This window comes from Struthio camelus, chromosome 2, assembly GCF_040807025.1.
Source record: "Struthio camelus isolate bStrCam1 chromosome 2, bStrCam1.hap1, whole genome shotgun sequence".
NCBI classification, from domain to species: Eukaryota; Metazoa; Chordata; class Aves; order Struthioniformes; family Struthionidae; genus Struthio; species Struthio camelus.
The window spans coordinates 95,424,028-95,442,792 of NC_090943.1; the positions used below are offsets into that span (position 1 = coordinate 95,424,028).

The 18,765-nt window shown below is 39.3% G+C and overlaps 1 long non-coding RNA gene across 1 annotated transcript in view; it reads left to right on the forward strand.

Moving 5' to 3' along the window:
• LOC104153058 (uncharacterized) overlaps positions 1 to 18,765 on the forward strand; it is a 184,512-nt gene that overhangs the window by 97,445 nt on the left and 68,302 nt on the right. Inside the window, exons 5-7 of the long non-coding RNA XR_011139028.1 lie at positions 4,097 to 4,279; positions 5,172 to 5,449; positions 13,256 to 13,413. This is a non-coding gene — a long non-coding RNA (uncharacterized lncRNA). The remainder of the gene's footprint in view (positions 1 to 4,096; positions 4,280 to 5,171; positions 5,450 to 13,255; positions 13,414 to 18,765) is intronic.

Here is an 18,765-nt window from a genome sequence, read left to right on the forward strand (position 1 = left end):
TGTATAAAAGTTATAAGGAGACAATGACATGTTTAAAACCATGCTGTCAGTACTGTGGTGACTTAAACATCTTACAAGTAATTTACAATGCATTTACAGGACATGACAGTTATATTAGAAAGCACCACAGATTACTGCAAACATATGCACATATGTATTCTATATTATAAAAATTTTCCTTTTTTAATAAATGGCTTAGACATGCTCTGAAAATAATATTTAATAAAATGAATAGCCTTTATCATTGAATAAAGGCAATTTTAGTGACTGTTGGCAATTGGAACTGTTTTAAAAACATTCAGAATAAATGACACTGTGGCTATACAACGAACAATCTAGTAGAATATTAGTAAAATGTTGTGCCTTTTAAAAGGTGTTTTCTAATCAAATTTAAAAGTAGTATTTCTACTATGAAATTTCCAATGGCCTTTAAAAATATATACAATAAAAGCTGGCTTGAAATTTTGTAGGTTGCTTTGATATATATTGATATCAAACATCAATATATTGATATTTGACTATGTTACAAACACCTAGAGCCACTTTTAGTAAACTCTTTACCTAAATATGAAATTTGCAAAAGTATGTGCCACTCTAGATTAAAAAATATTTAATATAGTTTGCATTTTCCCAAAAAGTTTTGGTGGGGAAAACTGTTATTTTTTTAATGCACCAGAATAAAATAATGTTATTTTATGGCATAAAATCAACAGAAATTGTAGAGAAAAAAATACCCCCAATATAAAGTAGTGGAAATAGAAGTGTTATTTTTTTAATACACTGGAAGAAAGGTTGAAGACTGAGAGCTTTCAGTCAACCAAGGGGTGAGAGACACTAGGGGAGGCAATATGAACGCAAGAAAGAACACTTTCATCTTAATTACAAAAATTTTCCATTTTGATTAAGCCCATTTTCCAGTTGAAACTATTTTGGTATAAGGAATTTTAGCTAACTTTGCAAAGAATGGGTAGCCTCCTTACCTGAACACTGGGTTAATCCTCCGCTATTTGTTAATAGATGGAATAGGAAAATGATAAATCACTGATTTTCCTGGGTGAGGGAACCTCTATTCTGTATGCATGTGTGTGCGGGAGCGCGGGTAGGTGCTGGCAGCTGGAGCAGGTGAGGGTGCGTATATCTGCCTGCGATTGCTGGTGGATATGGAAGGTAGGTGCGCGAGGTGTCTCTGGGGCCAAGGCTGTGCGCGTTTGCTGAGCGTTTCTGTCCATGCTGACCCGTGTGGCTGGCCATGTGTTATTTGTGTAGTGTATATGTGTGTTTTGTGTGTGTTCCCCTTTGGGGATATGGGCTCCGTCTCGCTGTGGGTTGGACTGGGGGGAGCAGAGCTGCGGCAGCCTTGCCTTTTTCCGGCTACTGCCTTCGGCAACCCCTATCATATCGAGTACTCCAAAGATCTCACTGCATGCATATTCCGCGATGCTTTCTATCAAATACATAAAATTCATTTATTATTGAATAGACCTTAGCACTTTCTATGAACATGTTTGCTCACAGTCAAAAAGTCCCAATGTGCTAACTTAGCTGAAAATTACTATGTACAAATACCGTGCTTTGCTATATTGAGGAAATTTCTAACCTATTTCCTGTAATGTGGGAACTGTTGAGAAGACCAAAGATTTCGTAGCAGGACTGTCTGCATAATTTACATTCTCTGTAACGGCCACAAAATGTTAATTACAGGTACAGCTTTTTGTCTTTTACATTGGAAGCATATGATAGGGGTACTTTGCCTACAATGCATGTCCTGTTTCGCAGTTCTTACAGAATGAAGGGAACCATAGTGGAGCTCTTAGTAGGAGTGTTAGTTATACTAATGTTCTTTAATATACTGTACAGTAGATCTTTCTGTGTTTTCTAAATTATATTAAAGTTAGTGTTCAGTTGTCTAAATATATATTTAGCCTTGTCTATCCTTTTTGGCACTTACTGGTGAGATCTGGAAGTAAAGCACAATGGTAGCCATCTGAGAGCCCCACTTTTTAGAGAGCCAAGAGTGAGTGCTTCCTTTTGAAAGGGATGTTGCTGTTTTGTCCTCGTTCAAATCTAGACATACAAATAAAGCGCATATTTGCAAGCAAAGCAGACTGGGACAGAACACCCTTAAGTAAATTCATTTACGCTCTTTCTTCCACACATACACACCATTGTGGAGCACCAGAGGTAGGCTGAGGCAACCTTCATGCGTTAAGTGTATCCAGAAGTTCCTAGTGCACATTGTAGTCTAAGGGTGTATGACGTGCACCATGCAGTTATTGCCAATTCTTCCTGGCTGTGTATTTGGGCCCCACACTGCTAAGGTCCCAGGAGCACTCATAAATTGGATCTCTGGGTATATGATATTTTTGGCCAACATAGCCAAATGTGAGGGAAAAGGCAAGATGAGCAGGAGGCTGGAGCATAATAGTTTGCCCACTTACTCCTGACCCTGCCTGCTCACAGCTCTGCTAATCTTTTCCTGTGTGTGTTTTACAATCCAAAGTACGCAAAATACTCCTATATTTGGAAGAACCCTCACCTCCTGCAGTCCATCTCATCAGGGTTTGCAGAGAAGTGACTTTGTATCACCCTGTGAATGTAAAGGTACCTTTTAGATGCAGAAGAGGAAGATAACACCTTAGAACTGACCCTGACCATTGATTTTTTTTTTGTTTTGTTCTGCTTGTTTTTTGTTCTCTACAGCTTCTGAGAGACAAAGGCAGCTCTGTTTTTAATTACTCTAAGTAGCTTGTAAGTAGTTGGAACAGCTTTTTGTGCAACCTGATTTGAATATATTCCAGGAGGCAGATAGGCACCTATTTTAAAGGCACAGCATGCTCATCATGGCTTTCTGCCAATCAAACAGTTGTCACTTGCTAGACAGTCCTAAACAACTTCTGCTCCTTCCTCAATTTGCTGTCTGTCTGACTGATGGAAACTGCAGGACTTCTCCCCTTCCCCCTCCCCTTTCTTTTCTCCTGAACTGGTGTCACCAAATGGCAGGAGAATTCAGCCGTCGCTGCTAAGAACAAGGTACTATTTGTGCTGCTGGCCACAGGGCTGGGATAAGGACCCCGAAACAGAGCAGGGCAGATTTGCATTGTAATTCCCCAAGGATCCTCCCCTCTCCTCAGCACCTTGGGGCGAATATGGAGATGGAGAAGGTTCAGTTAGTTTTATTTCACTTTTTATAGAAACTTTTTAAAGCACTCTCAAGACTGACAAAAATGAAATCCAGCTCTGTTTTTTCTTAACTCTAGGCAGCCAGATTATGTATAGATTGCATGAGTACTGTGGTCTGGCCCTAAAACAATAATGCTCAGAGACCTAATCTGAAGCAAAGCTAACATGATGAGTGTATGGAAAGATTTATTTTTCTGTTTTAGTGCCATGGCACAGTTATGGGGCAGCTTTACTACTATATTCAGATCAGCAATGAAGCATCCAACATATTGCAGCAACCCTATGGAAGACTCCGCTGAACCCACATCTCAATATTTTTTGCTCCATTACCCTTGCTGGTAATCCTCTCCCTTATGTTTTCCTTCAGCGAGTGTAGGCAACAATCATTTTGAAGAAAATGCTAGGAATACTCTCTCTGGAATAGTGGAAATATTCAAACTTATCCTTGTTGACTTTGAGACAGTGACCCTTCTGATCCTTTATGGCTTCCTGTACATTTTAAAGCCTTTTCATTAGCCAGTGACTTTACCTTATTTCAGTTTGGACATCTGATGCAAAAGCACATAGTGATATCAGTCTTTCTCTTTATGGTTCATTATTATTTGTGGTTTCTAGAATTTTTCTATTTATATTTTCAGGCAAGCTTTGCACAGTCAGTTATGCTAAACTTTTCACTCTGGGTTGGAGAGAAAAACTTAATTCAAGAAAGTAGCACATAGAGCATCTTCTGAGATATTAATTTGGATGTTTGGGTTCTTAGTGATGTTTTTAATTCTTTCTAAATATAAAATTCTTTTTTTCCCCCTCCTTGAAAATAGAAATTATTGTTGACTATCAATTGGTATTGTTAATGTGTTCCATGACCAGTCATCATCTCATAGACTTTGGGTATAGCATACTTTTTCTTATCTTGCAGTTCTTCATTTGACTGCTTGGCCTAGGTGAGATGTAACACTCCTACTAACTGATTAGGAGAAATAGAAGGGAAAGGAAGTGGTTGCCTCCAGGTTTCTACTCTGTGGTGTACGTTTGGTTTCTGGCTGAACCATTTAGAACTGCTCAAATGGCAGAAGACGACTAGTCATGCGATGTAGCACTGGTAGGTGTTTTTCCCCCCTTGCCTTCCTTGTTTACTTTGCTAGTCTTAGCTATTGCCTATATCTTTTTCTAGGACTTTATTTAAAGGATTCAATGTTTTTATTTAAATAATTCTCTCCATTGGTAGCTCGCTGCCTGCCAGCAATGCCTTTTTCTTACTTCTGTCTGTGGTGTCCTGTGTACTGTGTTCAATTTCCTTATATGCTGATCGCTAGGGAATTATAGAAGTTAAGACTCAGAAAATGTCCTGTTAGGTTGTTCAGCACATTTCCTTGCTGATGTGGATATAGGACATCCTATATCCACTTCCTATAAAATTCTTATACTCAATAGTATTTAGTATATATCTCATATATTTCTTCAGTATTTCCATTTGTTTAGTTTGTTTTCTGTCTCTGTCCCTAACTCCCAAACACTAATATAGAGCACTATTTTACCTTTTCCATTGCTCTACTACTAACAATAAAAGAGATGCCACCAATAAAAATCTCTTCCACATCTCTGACTTGTTCTTTTGCAAGTCCACCCCATGATTCTAAGTTTTATTAATCTACTCTGTGACAGCACATGTCTAACTACAGAAATTCTCTCAGTGCTTGATGTTTATGCAGTTCAAATATGTTTAAATATTTATTTTTCTTTCCATCTTTGTCAAATGTTTGCCCTCAGCTTTTTCAATTTTTCCTTGCAAGGCAAGTTTTCCAGGCCCTGTGTCTTTGCATTTGTTTTTGGCTTTTTCTCAGAAGTCGCAATCTGTCAATACTAGAGCTAGCTGGGACTTTTCCAATGAAAAGCTTCTTTGTTTTGTTTTTTAATTGAGAAGTAATTTTTGCAAAATTGGAGGCAATTCTCTTGGGAAAGATCTTGATCTTTTACTTTTTTTTTCCTCTCAGTTTTGTTTTAGGTTAGTATGATCTGAACATGCACATTTTGGTTTGTCGATCCAAATGGAAACTTCGTGCTTCAGGTTAACTGGACATAAAATTTAAACTATTCCTAAACCATTATGGTGTCTTGTGGAAGAATTCAAATACCTCTGCAAGCAGCAGCCCCTCATCTGGTTGAAATGCTGTGTTGAAAGTCACATGCCAGTAGAAGATCATGGGACATATAAACCCGCCAAGATTCTTCCTGGAGAAAAGAAAAAAATGTACATTATGCATTGTGGCAGGTAAGGAAGAAAAGGATAAATTATCAAACTAAGATGAATTGCAGTTGTATTCTTTGCCTCTCCCAATGGCCATGTTACAGAGTAATTAAGATCTAGGCCACTGTAGGTGTTCTGTAGTTTCGAACTCAAAAATGTTCTGAACTACTTCTTGTTGCTGCAGGTCAGCAGCAGGTTCATTCATTACTATTATTACTGATTTCCCAGAGAGATGCACTTAATTAAGCTGGCTGCTACCATCACATGAATTTTAAGACTAACTGCTAATGTGGGCTATTTATTCCATGCACAATTGAACAGATTGCCAATACTGCTTATAATAATACAAAAATGTTGTTATGATTACTAAGAGTGTGTGCTAAAAGACTGAAGACATTTTGTCACTTGGCATCCATTAGGTTTAAAATATGTTGGCTAGGATTTAGCTTTAAAAAAAGCCTTGAAAAAAAATCATTGTTACTAAAATATCTTGCTAGTCCTAAACACATTGTGTTGTAACACGGCAACTGAGCAATTGTTTTAGCTGGCTGTAGTGCCTCTTTCCAGGCACTCTGTTTTCTGTTTTTTCCTTCTTCTGCTTATACTGAGCTCACTTACATGTATTTACTGCAACACATGCTATGCTGCGGCAATCCAGAGAAGAAGGTAAGTGGGGGACAGAAAATCAAAGCCTTAGGATTAGCAATAACAAATTCTCAATTATATTACTATGTATTTCTTCAGAAATCCCTTTGCAAGCGTGAGGCTCCTTGAGTGAGCTCATTATCTCCTGGTATGTAGAAATGTATTCTGCCATTGCTCAGCCAACACTAATGTATTTATTATTCATCTGATACCAGACCAGGCCTTAAGCTATGTAATGCTGTCTTTACTATTGCTCTATTTGTTTTAATGAATACCCATAAGCCAGAGTCTGAATGCAGGCCTGTTGTTTTACTCATACGCTTGGCAGGAAAGACTTAAAAGAAAAGTTCTTTTATTTTTTTTTTCTAGGTGCTAACTCCTAACTGGAAGTTATTTAAATGACAATATTATTTCTTCTCCTTTTTCAAACATTCATGTGCAAAGATACTGGAGCACTTAGCACTTTGCAAAATGAACCCTTTTTAGCACTATTTTATATTGTGATGGTAACATAAAACTAGGTGCTATGAAAATTTTAATTCATCACTGTTTCAGCTCACTGTGAAAAATAAATATACAATTGCTATAGCATGGTTGATAAACTATGAATTCTGAAGTGAAGGAATATCTTTGCTAACAATGACTCTGAGAAGGGCTCGGAAAAGGACCAACTGAGGATGATGCTCCAGTATGATGTTGCAGGTTAGAGAGCCAATCTGAGTCTTAGAAACCAAAACAGGGAATATCAAAAAGTGGTAACTGGTCTATTTTTCCTCTAACTCATTCTAACGAGTGCTAGAATGGAGTATTCTATCTCCCATTCCATATTCATGCAAAGTGTGAGACCATCCTGTAGAGCTCTCAGAAAGAAATGCAGGAATAACTGCATTTAAGGTAAAGGTAACTATAAAAGGTAATTTATTTCCCAGTGATATAGCCAAGGAAATTCAACCTGTTACATTTGTCCAAGAGAAGCTAAAAGAAGTGACCTAATTATAACCCAAAATACCAAAGTGGGAAGAAGGATCTTGAGAAATAAAGCTCCCTAATCAATAGATAGATATAGCAGGTACAAAGCTAAAGCAAAAGTGCGACAACATAAAAAAGAAAGCACAGGATTGTGGCAGTTAGAGAAACAAACCATTTCACAGATTACTTCATGACACCGCATAACTGAATCTTTTCACAGATCTACTGTAGCTAAGGGCAGGAGAGGGGATCAGGCCACCTGAATGGCCCTCTTGTAGCAATACAGCCTTTGAATCTGTATCTTTTGGTGTCTGCTTGGCCAGATCCCAGCTCTCCCCTTTTTGGTGTGAGACTGTACCTCTCTCTCCTGACCCAACCAGATCCAGTCAGTTTTCCTTTAAGAGGAACTGTGCTCCCTGAGCAGCAGAGTGGCAAGGCACAATGGGCTCCTTTTGATCTGAGATTCTTACTAAAAATTTAGCATACGGCCACCTTCATTTTCCAGTTCTTGTGCAATTTGGCTAATGGGGTGCACAGTTGGGGTTGAGTAGATTATTTTTGTGTAAGCAGCTGACGTATCCAAATTTGGCCTGTGTTCAGCTACAAAGAGTTTAAAATAAAATATTGAGAGAAATCAGCGGGAGAATGGAAAAATCATGCTGTATAAGTTAGAACATGTTCACCCTCTGTGAAGTTAAGGCTAATGATAATAGGCTTGCACATTGGTAAAAACAATAGGGTTTATTTACAGTGTGTTAAGTTTCTGTTATTGTAATGCTAAAGTGTATACAGGCGTATATGTGTGGTTAAGTGACATGAGCCAGGCCAAACCTTGATAGGCATGTGAATTCTGCCAAAATATTTCAATATGACAACTGGAAAATGTGGAGGACAAGACTGAACTGAGAGAGAAATAAACAACAGAGAAAGCAATACTGGAGCTGCACTGAGTGTGGCTTTGTAAAACAAAAGCAGCTTGTGTGGGAACTCCCATGTAAATATTCATATTAGGTCAAATTCCATTCATTTTGTTATTGCAAAAAATCCTGTTGAAATCAATGTTCTATTAATGAAAGTGGCAGGTAGTAATACTAACTAATAATAAGGCATACTGAGGCTGACTAGGTATATTTAGGACAGTAGTCTCCCTGGCTACATCTTTACTAGTAAATAAAGTAGATGAAGGATGGTTCTCTGGCCCTGGGGCTGGGGCATGATTTGCCTCCATTGAGCTAAACATTTGTTCTTAAAATAGGGTGGCTGCATCCAAGCTGCCCGTTGGGAACGGACTTGGCCCTGTGCTAACCCCTGAACCATCACCAGGCATAAGTCTGGGAGAATGCAGTTGGCCTTGGCCGTACCCAGAGTACGGCTGGCAGCAGGTCAAGGTTTGTGCTCCTGCTCTGGCCCTCGTTGTAGCGCCAGGATTCTCCTGCCTGGCCACAGGGAACCACAGTAGAAGATTTTTGGAGCGTATTGACAATTAGGTTTGAAAACCATCTTAATACAGAGTAGTTGGTACATGCTGGGTCCAAACAAACCCCTCTCTTGCAGACCTTAAGTAAGTTTTTTACTTGACCTAGGCTCTTTGAGGAGTAGCAGGACAGACGTCCTTCCCTAACTGTCCTTTGTTGGTCTTCAAGTGAAAGGTAAAGCAGCCATACTCTTTCCAAAAGGATCATAGGATCTTTTCCAATACTATTTTCTCAACAACAACAACGAAAGATATTTAAGGCAATGGGCAGTCAGTACAGCTTATTGAAAATGATTTTTGAGGAAAAATCAGGTTACTGAGAAAAAAGATTTTTTTTTTCCCCCACAAGACAAAGCTCATTTTCTGGGATCTCTGCACCTGAGTGGAAGTAGACTGAGTGGGACTGACCCCTGCTAAGTGCTCCTTAGCTGCCTGGTCCTTTTTCCAGTGACTGTCCGATGCAAAATACATAATGACTTTCTTTATCTGGGACCAGAAATCAGGAATTCCCTCAAACCAGGGGATCTACTTTTTGCTAGACAACAAAATCAGGCTCTGTGTTGTTTAGTTCCTGTCTCTCATTTGTCCCATAAAGGCAAGACGTCAGCAGGAAATGGAAACAATTTGGTCTCATCCCAGTCTTGGCTGCTTCTTGGGATATGAGAGCAATCAGTTCAAGTCCCCTCAGGCTGAGAGGGGCCTCAAAACAAATTTTCCGGCTCCCAATGAGGATCTTGTATTCGGGAAAATATTTCACAAGGATGGAGAGTAGCAGAAGTATGACCATCATGATGGGGTTTTGAAATGAAATGTCGGAGTGAATTAGTGGGCAATCCAAATGCATCAGGCCTGTCTGGGCTCTGAAGTGGCATTCAAGAGCCTCTGCTCAGCTGCCTAGGGAGCTCTGGTCAAAGTGGAGAAATAATTACTTTTAGGTACTTCTAAAGCTGAGGAGATGTCTGAAAATAGCTTGTCAGAATTCCTCTCCAAGGCCAAGGCTCCTAGTACCCCTCTTAAAGTCAAATTCAGGCAGAATTTAAGTGAGAACAATCAATCTCCAAATTTTTCTTCTTCTATTTTTTTCCATCTGTTCTTATATTCTGTCCTCCAAAAAGAGTTGTTCCTAACACATGAAAAAAATGCATTTTTTTCCTGTAACTTCAAAGGGATGAAGAACAGACAAGAACATGGCCAGCTGATATCTTGGAGATGTTCCCAAGGTTAATCACATCCATGAGAACAGCGAATTTCCAGCACAGATGGCCTGGGGTGAGATGTCATTGTGACATGGGTGAGATGCCCATTGTCACCATTTCATAGCAGGACTGGCATTGTGCTGAGCCCTACTGAGTTGTATGTGCAGCCCTGGGAGGTCTCTGCCAGTGCACTCGCTGCAGCAGGGAACTGTGCAGTTTCTTTTTTGCAGTCTGTGAGGGCAAAGCACTGATGTGCACTGGGATGTGTTGCTGATTTTTTGCAGATTTGTTTCTACAGTGGCCAAAACTCAGTGGGAGAAATGGAAGCGCTCTGATCACGGATGAGTTGCTAAATCAGGAGGACAGTCCGGTCCCTAAAGTCTCTCTGACTAACTCAGAGGTTCAGAAAACCAAGCAGAAGACATTGGTCTATTAAACAGAGCTCGAGGGTGTATAATATTCAATGGAAATTTCAGTGATTACTGTGTATATGTACGTGAGGTGACTGTGCAAATGTTCCCACCCAACCACAGATCCAAGCCTCCTCCTGGGCAATGGTGTGGTGTAGTGGGCAAATGGGTGGCCTGGGGTTCGTGAGATGTGTGCAGACCTCGGTTGTGCCCTCGTGCTCTGCACATGTAAGCAAGTGGCCGCACTGCTTTGTATCATCACTCTTTCCCCTCCTGTTTGCCACCTTAGCCTGTTTGGACTGTCCCTCCCTCGGTGCTGTCCATACAGCGCAGCAGCGCTCAGTCTTGGCTGCTGTCTGTGAATATTGGTGTAATAAAAAAATAATAATAATGACTGTGGTTTTATGTATGACCAACAAACCTAAATAAATAGGCTTCGTGAAAATGGATATATTTAAAAGGCTTCTACAGATTTTTAGACGAGTCAAGATATTTCATGTGAAATGGGGACAAATCCTTTAATGTGTTTTTTTTTATCCACAGCTTAAATGCAGGCATCAGAAGATGAAAAGGACACCTTTAAATGAGTGCAAACCATTTTCTACTGACCCCTATAATATTTCATTCATGCTTTAGAAAAATAATAATAATTATTTTTTATGATTTCTTTTTCAAGTGGCCTTTTTATTTAAGCAGATGCTTTCATTTGTAAGATGGAAACCTTTTTTATTTTCAGTAAAATGCCAGGCTTTAGTGAAGAGCAAATGCAAATCTAAAATCACTCATCTCCCCTTTCTCGCACACACAAAAATCTTTTGTTCCTAAACAGAAATTAAGTGGGAGAAAAAAAAATCCCAACCGCATGACTTGAAAGAAAATGTAGCAATACTTATCAAGCTCTCTCTCTCTCTTCTTAGTATTTAGAAGGCTCAATTATATTTTCTTGTTGGCATTAAGGTTCCTAATTATGCAGTTGTCTGTTTATTTTGAATAACTGAAAGACTGTGCCAGAAAAAGGAGCAGAGAAGGGAAATAGAGAGAGAGAGAGTGAGAGAGAGAAGGAAAAGATAGAAACTCATTACCTTTTGCAAACTGCTAATCATTATAAATGGCCACAGAGGCCAGAGGAGATTGCAGAAAATTACTATCAAGCGTGAAGGAATAAAAATACCCTAGACTATATTACAAAAAAAAAAAAAGTAAAAGAAATCTTCTTGGTACTAAAGCAACTAGACTGGAAAGAGTAATGAAAATGAAGCACAGTAAGGGGTCCTGGCAAGTCCTGTAAGCAAAAAATAAATAAATAAATAAAAGGAGATAGAAAATGGAGAGAGAAATGGATTTTATCATTCTGTGCTGAATATACCAGCAGAAACCATCTCTATGTCAGAGGGTGCTCTTGGTCTTTTATTAGCACGGTTCCATGAAGTCCTGTTATTATTTGTTTTTTCATGTTACCTTTCTATCTGTTCCTGCTCTTCTTTTTTCTGGCTGTGAGCTGTAAAGTGGGTAGCAGCTCTGCTTTCCAGATAAACCAGCAGTAGGCCTCTGCGCTGAGTCAAAGGGGCAGGGAGCACAAGCGCATCCATCTCAGAGAGGACTGCAGTGATTTTCAGTTCTGGCTTTAACCTCCAGTTCGAACTCTTAGCCCACAGTCATGCTCTCGAGGATGGATCGATGTCAAGGATAACAAAAGAGGCTCAGCCGGATGCAGATAGAAAGCTCCAGGCGTTGAAAATAATATGAAGGTAGCTGCCTTTGCAGGCCCTACTTCATGAATTCTTTACAGCGCTGACCCTGGTGGTCCCCAAGCCATTTAAGAGTTTTATTGCTTGGTTGGCAACCCAGGCTAAAGCCATGAAGCTACCAGGTGAATTCTCTGGTAAATATTAGCACTGTAGCTAGGAAAGCTTTTGAAATCTCCCAGATTTTACCTCTATTAATATTAAAGAGGATTAAAGTAAGTCACTGGGTGGGAATATTGCTCTTGGAGTTCAACAGACAGACCTGCTGAATCAGAAGAGCATAATTTAATGATTTATATTTCAAAAGATAAAAGGAATTATCTATGTGAGCAAAAGAAAAGTGAACTTCTTTTTGCTAGAGTGGCTTCGAAAAAGAGACTCAGATTGCAGAAAATTTATATCTTGCAGTTTTGTTTTTTTTTTCTAGTTGCACTCTTGTGTTTTTGGCTTTTTATATTCAGAGTTAACTTACATTCACGATTTCCTTTTGTTTGTATTCTGATTTTGAAAATGTCAAGCTGATCTAAAATCATGCAAACAATATCCCCTTGTCCTTAAAACCACAGAAGAAACATTTACATTGTTTGAAAAAGTCTGAAAATATACCACTTTATGTTAACTTTCAACTAAGTTTCCAAAAGAAGTCCCTATAGTTACATATCCAGACTCTTGCATGTACAGATGTTATTTGTGCATACAAAAACTGGAAATAGCCAGCAGTTTGGGGGCAGTGGCAGAAGATTGTAATTTTTCTTTTCCTTTAGAATTTATTTTATCAGTTTTCTGTTTTAAGAAAGAACATGTTTAGTCAAAAGCAGTTTTCTGTTTTGCTGCAAAATTTCAGCCAAACTAGTGTCTAATTTTGACTCAGTTTAAGGCAGCAATGAGTTATACAAGAATTTTAGCTGATACTCTGTCGTTATGAATTTCTGTTCTATTTAGGGTCTGTATTGCCTTCCTGCTCATATATGGTTGATCCTGGATAATTCTCTATCCTAAATCTTGGATGCGCAAAACATGACTCTGGCCAAACTAAAAGTCTCTTTAATTCCTTCCTCCTGCCATCCTGAAAGCCACCTTATTACCGTAGCCCCTCATGGTTGCTGGAATTGGTACATAGATCTCAAGATGGATGTATGACTGCTCTCTTATGAGTGTGTGTGATTAATTCTCATTTTGACGGAGCATGGGGGTAGGAGGAGGGTGGCCCGACATAAGATTAATTTCTTTTGTGGAAAAGGGATTTTCTGGGAAATTTTTGTTTCTGTAGGAGTTAGATGTATGGGAAATATGCATGTCTTCTCTACATAACATGGAAGACTAGGGTTTCTAAGTTGTGTGTTAACAGAAAAGCTTTCTCCTAAATTTCTGTCACTTTATTTATTCTGCAGAGCGCTGAGCATTTCCAGCTCCTGGCATCACACTGGGATCTAGCTGTATTCAGCAGCTCACCACAGTGAACTTTTTCGGTGAGGACAGAAAAGATAGATGTTTGCAGATGGCACATTTGAGGATCATACTTCCCATACGTGTTGCAAGATTAAGTAAAGTAAGCACACCATAGGCATGTATTTTATGTTACCATTTTTTGTAATATAACACTGATGGTTTAGCTGTTAGCACCCCTGTGTTGCAGGATGCAGGACTACCGCAGGATTTTTGCGCATGCTCTGGATGTGAGAACATTGGACTGTTGCTGGGGTCGTGTGAGCTGGGGCAGTGGCAATCTGGGCAATAAATGCATTGTGTGAATGCTTCATTCTGTATTGGCTGCTTTAGCATAACACTGTGTATTTTTGAAGCCCCTTGGGAAAGGGCTGAAAAGATTTAAATGGGGAAATTGTTGTTTTGGAGTAGGGGGAGAGCACAGTTCAGATTTGCTCCAGTTCTTGAGTTTCTGCTTGTGGGAAAAATGCACGTGGCCTAGAGTGATATAGGCATGTGATTTGATGTTACTTTTTATACCAGACGCCGGTTTTTCGTTATTCGTTTAAGGAACAGAGGACAGATTTTTGTAATGAAAAGGAATAAAAAATGAGATAGACTTGGGAAAACCCTTGCTGATCAAGCTAGGTTCTGTAATCCACCTCTGGAAACTGTTGGATCTAGGACTCTGGATAAGTGCTTCCATATTGGCTTACATATATAGAAAACCAATGAAACTATGAGAGGTTCATTCCTCAAGTGATGGTCAATGTTAGGTCAAGTTTAACAAATACTGGACCTGACACTTTCCTTTGGCTGCGGTTTGGCTCTTAAGCCAAACCCGCTGCATGCTTTGCTTGTCAGAACAACAGCACATCAGAAAGCTCCCTGGGCACAGACCCGTGTCAAGCATGCTAATAGCATTAACCTGGTTCTATAGTGCATTTTTTTTAACCTTTATATTTTTTCCATCCCTTCACTTCTACTTTCTTACCCTGTTGTCCCCTGTTCATTTCAGAAATGTGTCTGAAATGGAGAGCATTTTGCCAGTCCTAAAAAGAGTAAGAAAATGGAAAAAGTACAACTCCATTGTAATTTTCTGGTTGTTCAACACTGATTGCAATTCTATGGCCTGGCATCCTCTTTCCTGGGAAAAGGGTAAAAAAAACCAGAACATGGCTATGTGCCATCAGTCCATCACAAAGGTATAATCTGCTGCTTCATCCTGGCTCTTGCAATCTCCTTTTTTTCTAGCTGAGATAACAGTGCTAGTTTCTTGCTTATTACTTGTACAACTATGCTCTTACACCATGAAACCCCTCTGCTCTATTCTCATTCACCCTGTATGCTGGGTGTTACTTGCTAAGCATGGCATACCAACCAGAGAAGAACAACATTGCGCAGCTGCAGTGAGCAAGCAAATGGCTCTTGGCAAAATACCCCACTCTCCTTAGCAGGAGGATGGCAGGTAACTTCAGCCCCGATGGCAATGATGAATGGGTTGTTTTCTAGTGTGCTGGAGCTTCCTTAATGAACTGCTGTGGCTTAGTTTTGGAGGGGAGAGATCCAGTTACTATGCAGATGACCATCTCAGAGTCACCATGCATATTTAACTGGTGATGTATTAAGGTGTAGATGATAGCATGAGCACTGAGTAGTTCAGATTTACCCTTTTATTTTAATCACCACACAGCTCATTACTGATCACCTTGGATACAACTGATGTTTTCCATGACCAAGTTATTTAAAAGTAATCTTTCTTTATTTTACATATCTCACATTTCAAGACGTCTTTCTAAAGTTCTGTTTCCCAGGAGAAGTCTTGCTGAAAAGATGTGCAGCCTTGCCAGAGATCTGCTTTATGTAAATCTCAAACTGACAATTCAGCCTCAACATTTCAGTTCTTTTACCTACTTCCCCCCCCCCAAAAGAAAAAGAAAAAAGAAAAAAAACCACGCAGGTTGCCTTCAAGAAGCTTCCGTTCTGACATGGTGCAGAGTATTAAAAAGAAGCAATGTGACCTTCTTTTAACCCCTCAAGAAAGTCACTCTTTTCTTTTGAGACTGGAAGCTTTCCACCAGCAGTAGTAATCTGGGCTGATTATGTTTGTGTTAGACCATGCAGGAATAGAATAGAAATATTATGATACCAGAAGTACAGTGGTGTATTCCTTGGCACAGATATCCAGAGATTTATTTAAAGAGCTTAAGGTAGTGTAGATGCCTGTTCTGTATTCTAGGAGATTGTGCCCACAACAGGGGTGACATAAGTTACAGCACTGTCAAGTTGCTCACAGCGGTATCAGTAGATAGAGCACGGTATCACTAGATACGGTGAGGCTTGGCCTCACGGAGCCAGTGAAGCATTTCGATTTGAGCATAATGGAGTTACTGTGCCCCATGTACTGATGTCTTGTGGCATATCCTCTAGAAAAGCAATTTATAACTCAACTTTTATCACTAGCTGGAAAACTAAGTTTTCTTTCTTTCTTTCTTTCTCTCTCCAGAGAGTCCCCTGCACTCTGGTCAGAGCCTTATGCCTTCCTTGTTACTTCTCCCTTTAATTTCATACCCAGCCGCGGTTGCAGACAGCACTATTCTTGACAAGACAGACTAAACTTGTCTCTCTGCATTGTGCAAGTGAGTTCCTTGTGGTTGTCTAGAGAAACTGAGCCATACCCAAGCTCTCTCACTCGTGTTGGCATGTAGTGAAACGGAAATTGTGGTCAGTTATCAGACTTATTTATGCCAAATGGCAGTTCAGAGCCAGTACCCTTAGTTTGCCAGGCTATTCGCACATACCTCGGTGGGAAAGGAAAAGGCAAAATATTAACTTGTCCCATTTCCAAGACTCTCCATTGAATGAGCTGTAAGAGTTCCAGTAAATCTGAATTGCTGTTTGATCTAATTATTCTGATAAACAATGGAGGTTACGAAGTCCAATGGCAACAAGAGGAATGGACATATCCCAGAAAGATGAAGTGAAACATGTATAATATAATGTAGTCATAAAACTACATAATATTACACTGCTATATTTAGATTTTTTTCAGCAGCTAGCCAAAGACAAAATGTACTCTTGGTAGACTGAATCCAAGTCTTAAAAATAAGAGAGACTTTACAGAAAAGGTTTTACAGTGGGAGGGATACGGAGGCTTATGGCATTTTAGGTAACTGGCATTTTGACTGCTCATTGGAAAACACGTTATGAAAATAGTTGAACAGGGGATTAGGGAGTTCATATACTTAAGTCAAACCATACTGAGGCTTCATTCTGACAGCTTCACTATAGAACTGAATGACTGTCACTTCTATAAAAAAAAAGGCCATTTTCTTTTTGAGTTCAACAGGATCTGCTGTTATTATCTGCTCCATTTTAAAAACAAATATTCATCAGCCCCCATTCTAATAGCATCTTCTTTCTAAGAGGGTTTCTTCCATGCAAAGTATCTATTTTCAAGCACCGACTCCAAGCCCAAAGGTTGTGTTGTGTGTCCATGTGATTTTAAAGAACATATGTATGTTTGTTTGTAAGTGAGCTACAACTGAGTAGCCTAGTGCTCAGTGGAGTGATTCCAATAGTTTATAAAATACGCATTGTATGGGGTATGATTATACCTATGCAGCCATGGGCGTGGGGTGGGGTGGAGTGGTGTGGTGTGATGCAGCTCAGAAGGGTAGAGCATAACAGCTTCTGCCTGCCTTCCCCCACTCCTTTTGCTTTAAGCCTCTTCTGTGCTGTAGGACTTTTCTTCCTATTCCGTTTCACTGGGGTGAGTCTAGCAATTAGCCAGAGGAGATCGGAGCCAATTTAGTTCTGGAAGACTGGATTAGACATGTAGAGAAAACAGCCTGGAACCAACGGGGAGGAAAAAGGGCACAGGAAAACCAGCTCTTCTAAGCTCAATGTAAAAAGGAAAATTGGATGCTTCTGTCCTGCACCTAAATCCTGGGACAAAGACTTCGCAGGGAAATTAAATTATAATTCCAGGATTTTGTTGTTATCTGTAATGTTTTAATATATGCCTTCTTCCTGTTCTGGGAAGACAGATGGTTTACTGCCACCTTTATGAAATTCAGACCTACAGGCATGCTTATGATTCAAACAAAATTGCTTAGTATGCAAAGCCAATTTATACTTTAAGAATATCAGAAAAAAAAGTTGTACAAGGCATTAACCTTATCTCCATCAGCATAGTAGCTGACCATAGTCAGCAAGGGATGACTTTGAGACAGGGGAAACAAAAGTGTTCTGTGGAAACACAGTGCAGCAACAGGATCTCTGCTGGAAAGTAAATAGTGCATCAAAGAAGTGGATCAAAATCCTCCTTTGCAATAAAAATAGTGCTCATAAAACCTTGTATGAGATGAGTGACTCTGGCTTGCTGGATTTTCTATTCTTATGTGATATTCTTGCATTGCTTGTGCACTCCACAAATACTATTTTCTTTTTTTTTTTCACGAATGCAGGACTGTACAATATGCCACTGAAACATAGTTTATGAATTGTTCAGTTATGATTTCTGCATATAACCCAGCATGATTAAAAGAAATCACATTTATATCTGACAAACTTACCTTGATCTATCTTTAGCATACAATCACATCTGAAGGAAAAAGAACCAGAATTTGTAAAGTTCTCTTTACAGTTGTTAACGAAGAGCTGGCTGAGCATGTAAGGACAGTCATTAGTAAGCTTTTAGAAAAATGTCACTTTAACAACCAGGTAAGAGTTCACAGTGACTAAAGCTGACCTCCTGCACAGTGAGGCTTATCTGTTACATCCCATTTACAGATTTAAATATGTTCTAAACTGGCTATAAAGTAAATATGTGCTTGCCTGCTGGTACATTTCCTCTTGTGAGAATACACTGTACATTTAGGTAATCACGAAACCTACATGTTATAGATTTTCTTATGTCTTTCTTTAGGACTGAGGCATTGTGATACAAATTTTACTATAGCTAGGTAGATAAATTGATCTATTTAGAAACAATCACGGAGTAGAGCTAGACAGAGTAAACAAATACGTGGTAGGCAGATGATACCTCAAGTTTGCTAAAAAAAAAAGACTTTATTTTAAATTATATTGAACACCAAAGGCCAGGTGTTCAGATGGTACCCATGAAAATCAAGCCAGATAGACAGTAATTTAGTAGGGTACATCTTAACCCCAGCTGTAACAAACATACACTGGGCGCTAATATACAACTTTTAGCCCTTGTAAAATGATAAAAATCAGCAAAGTCAAGCAAACAAGAACAATGTGAGTAATTTCTTTTCCCTCCATTTGCCAAAAAGCAGTAAGAACCTAGGAAGCTAACCCTAGTTTAATAGATACCAATGAACTGTTGTTTTTTATTAAATGCTCTTCTATCTCAGTTCTTTTGGCTCAATTAATCATTTGAACTAGATCTAGCTTGTAATACAGTTTAGCCAGTTCATGCAAAGCCAATCTGATAATCTGCAGGTCAGCT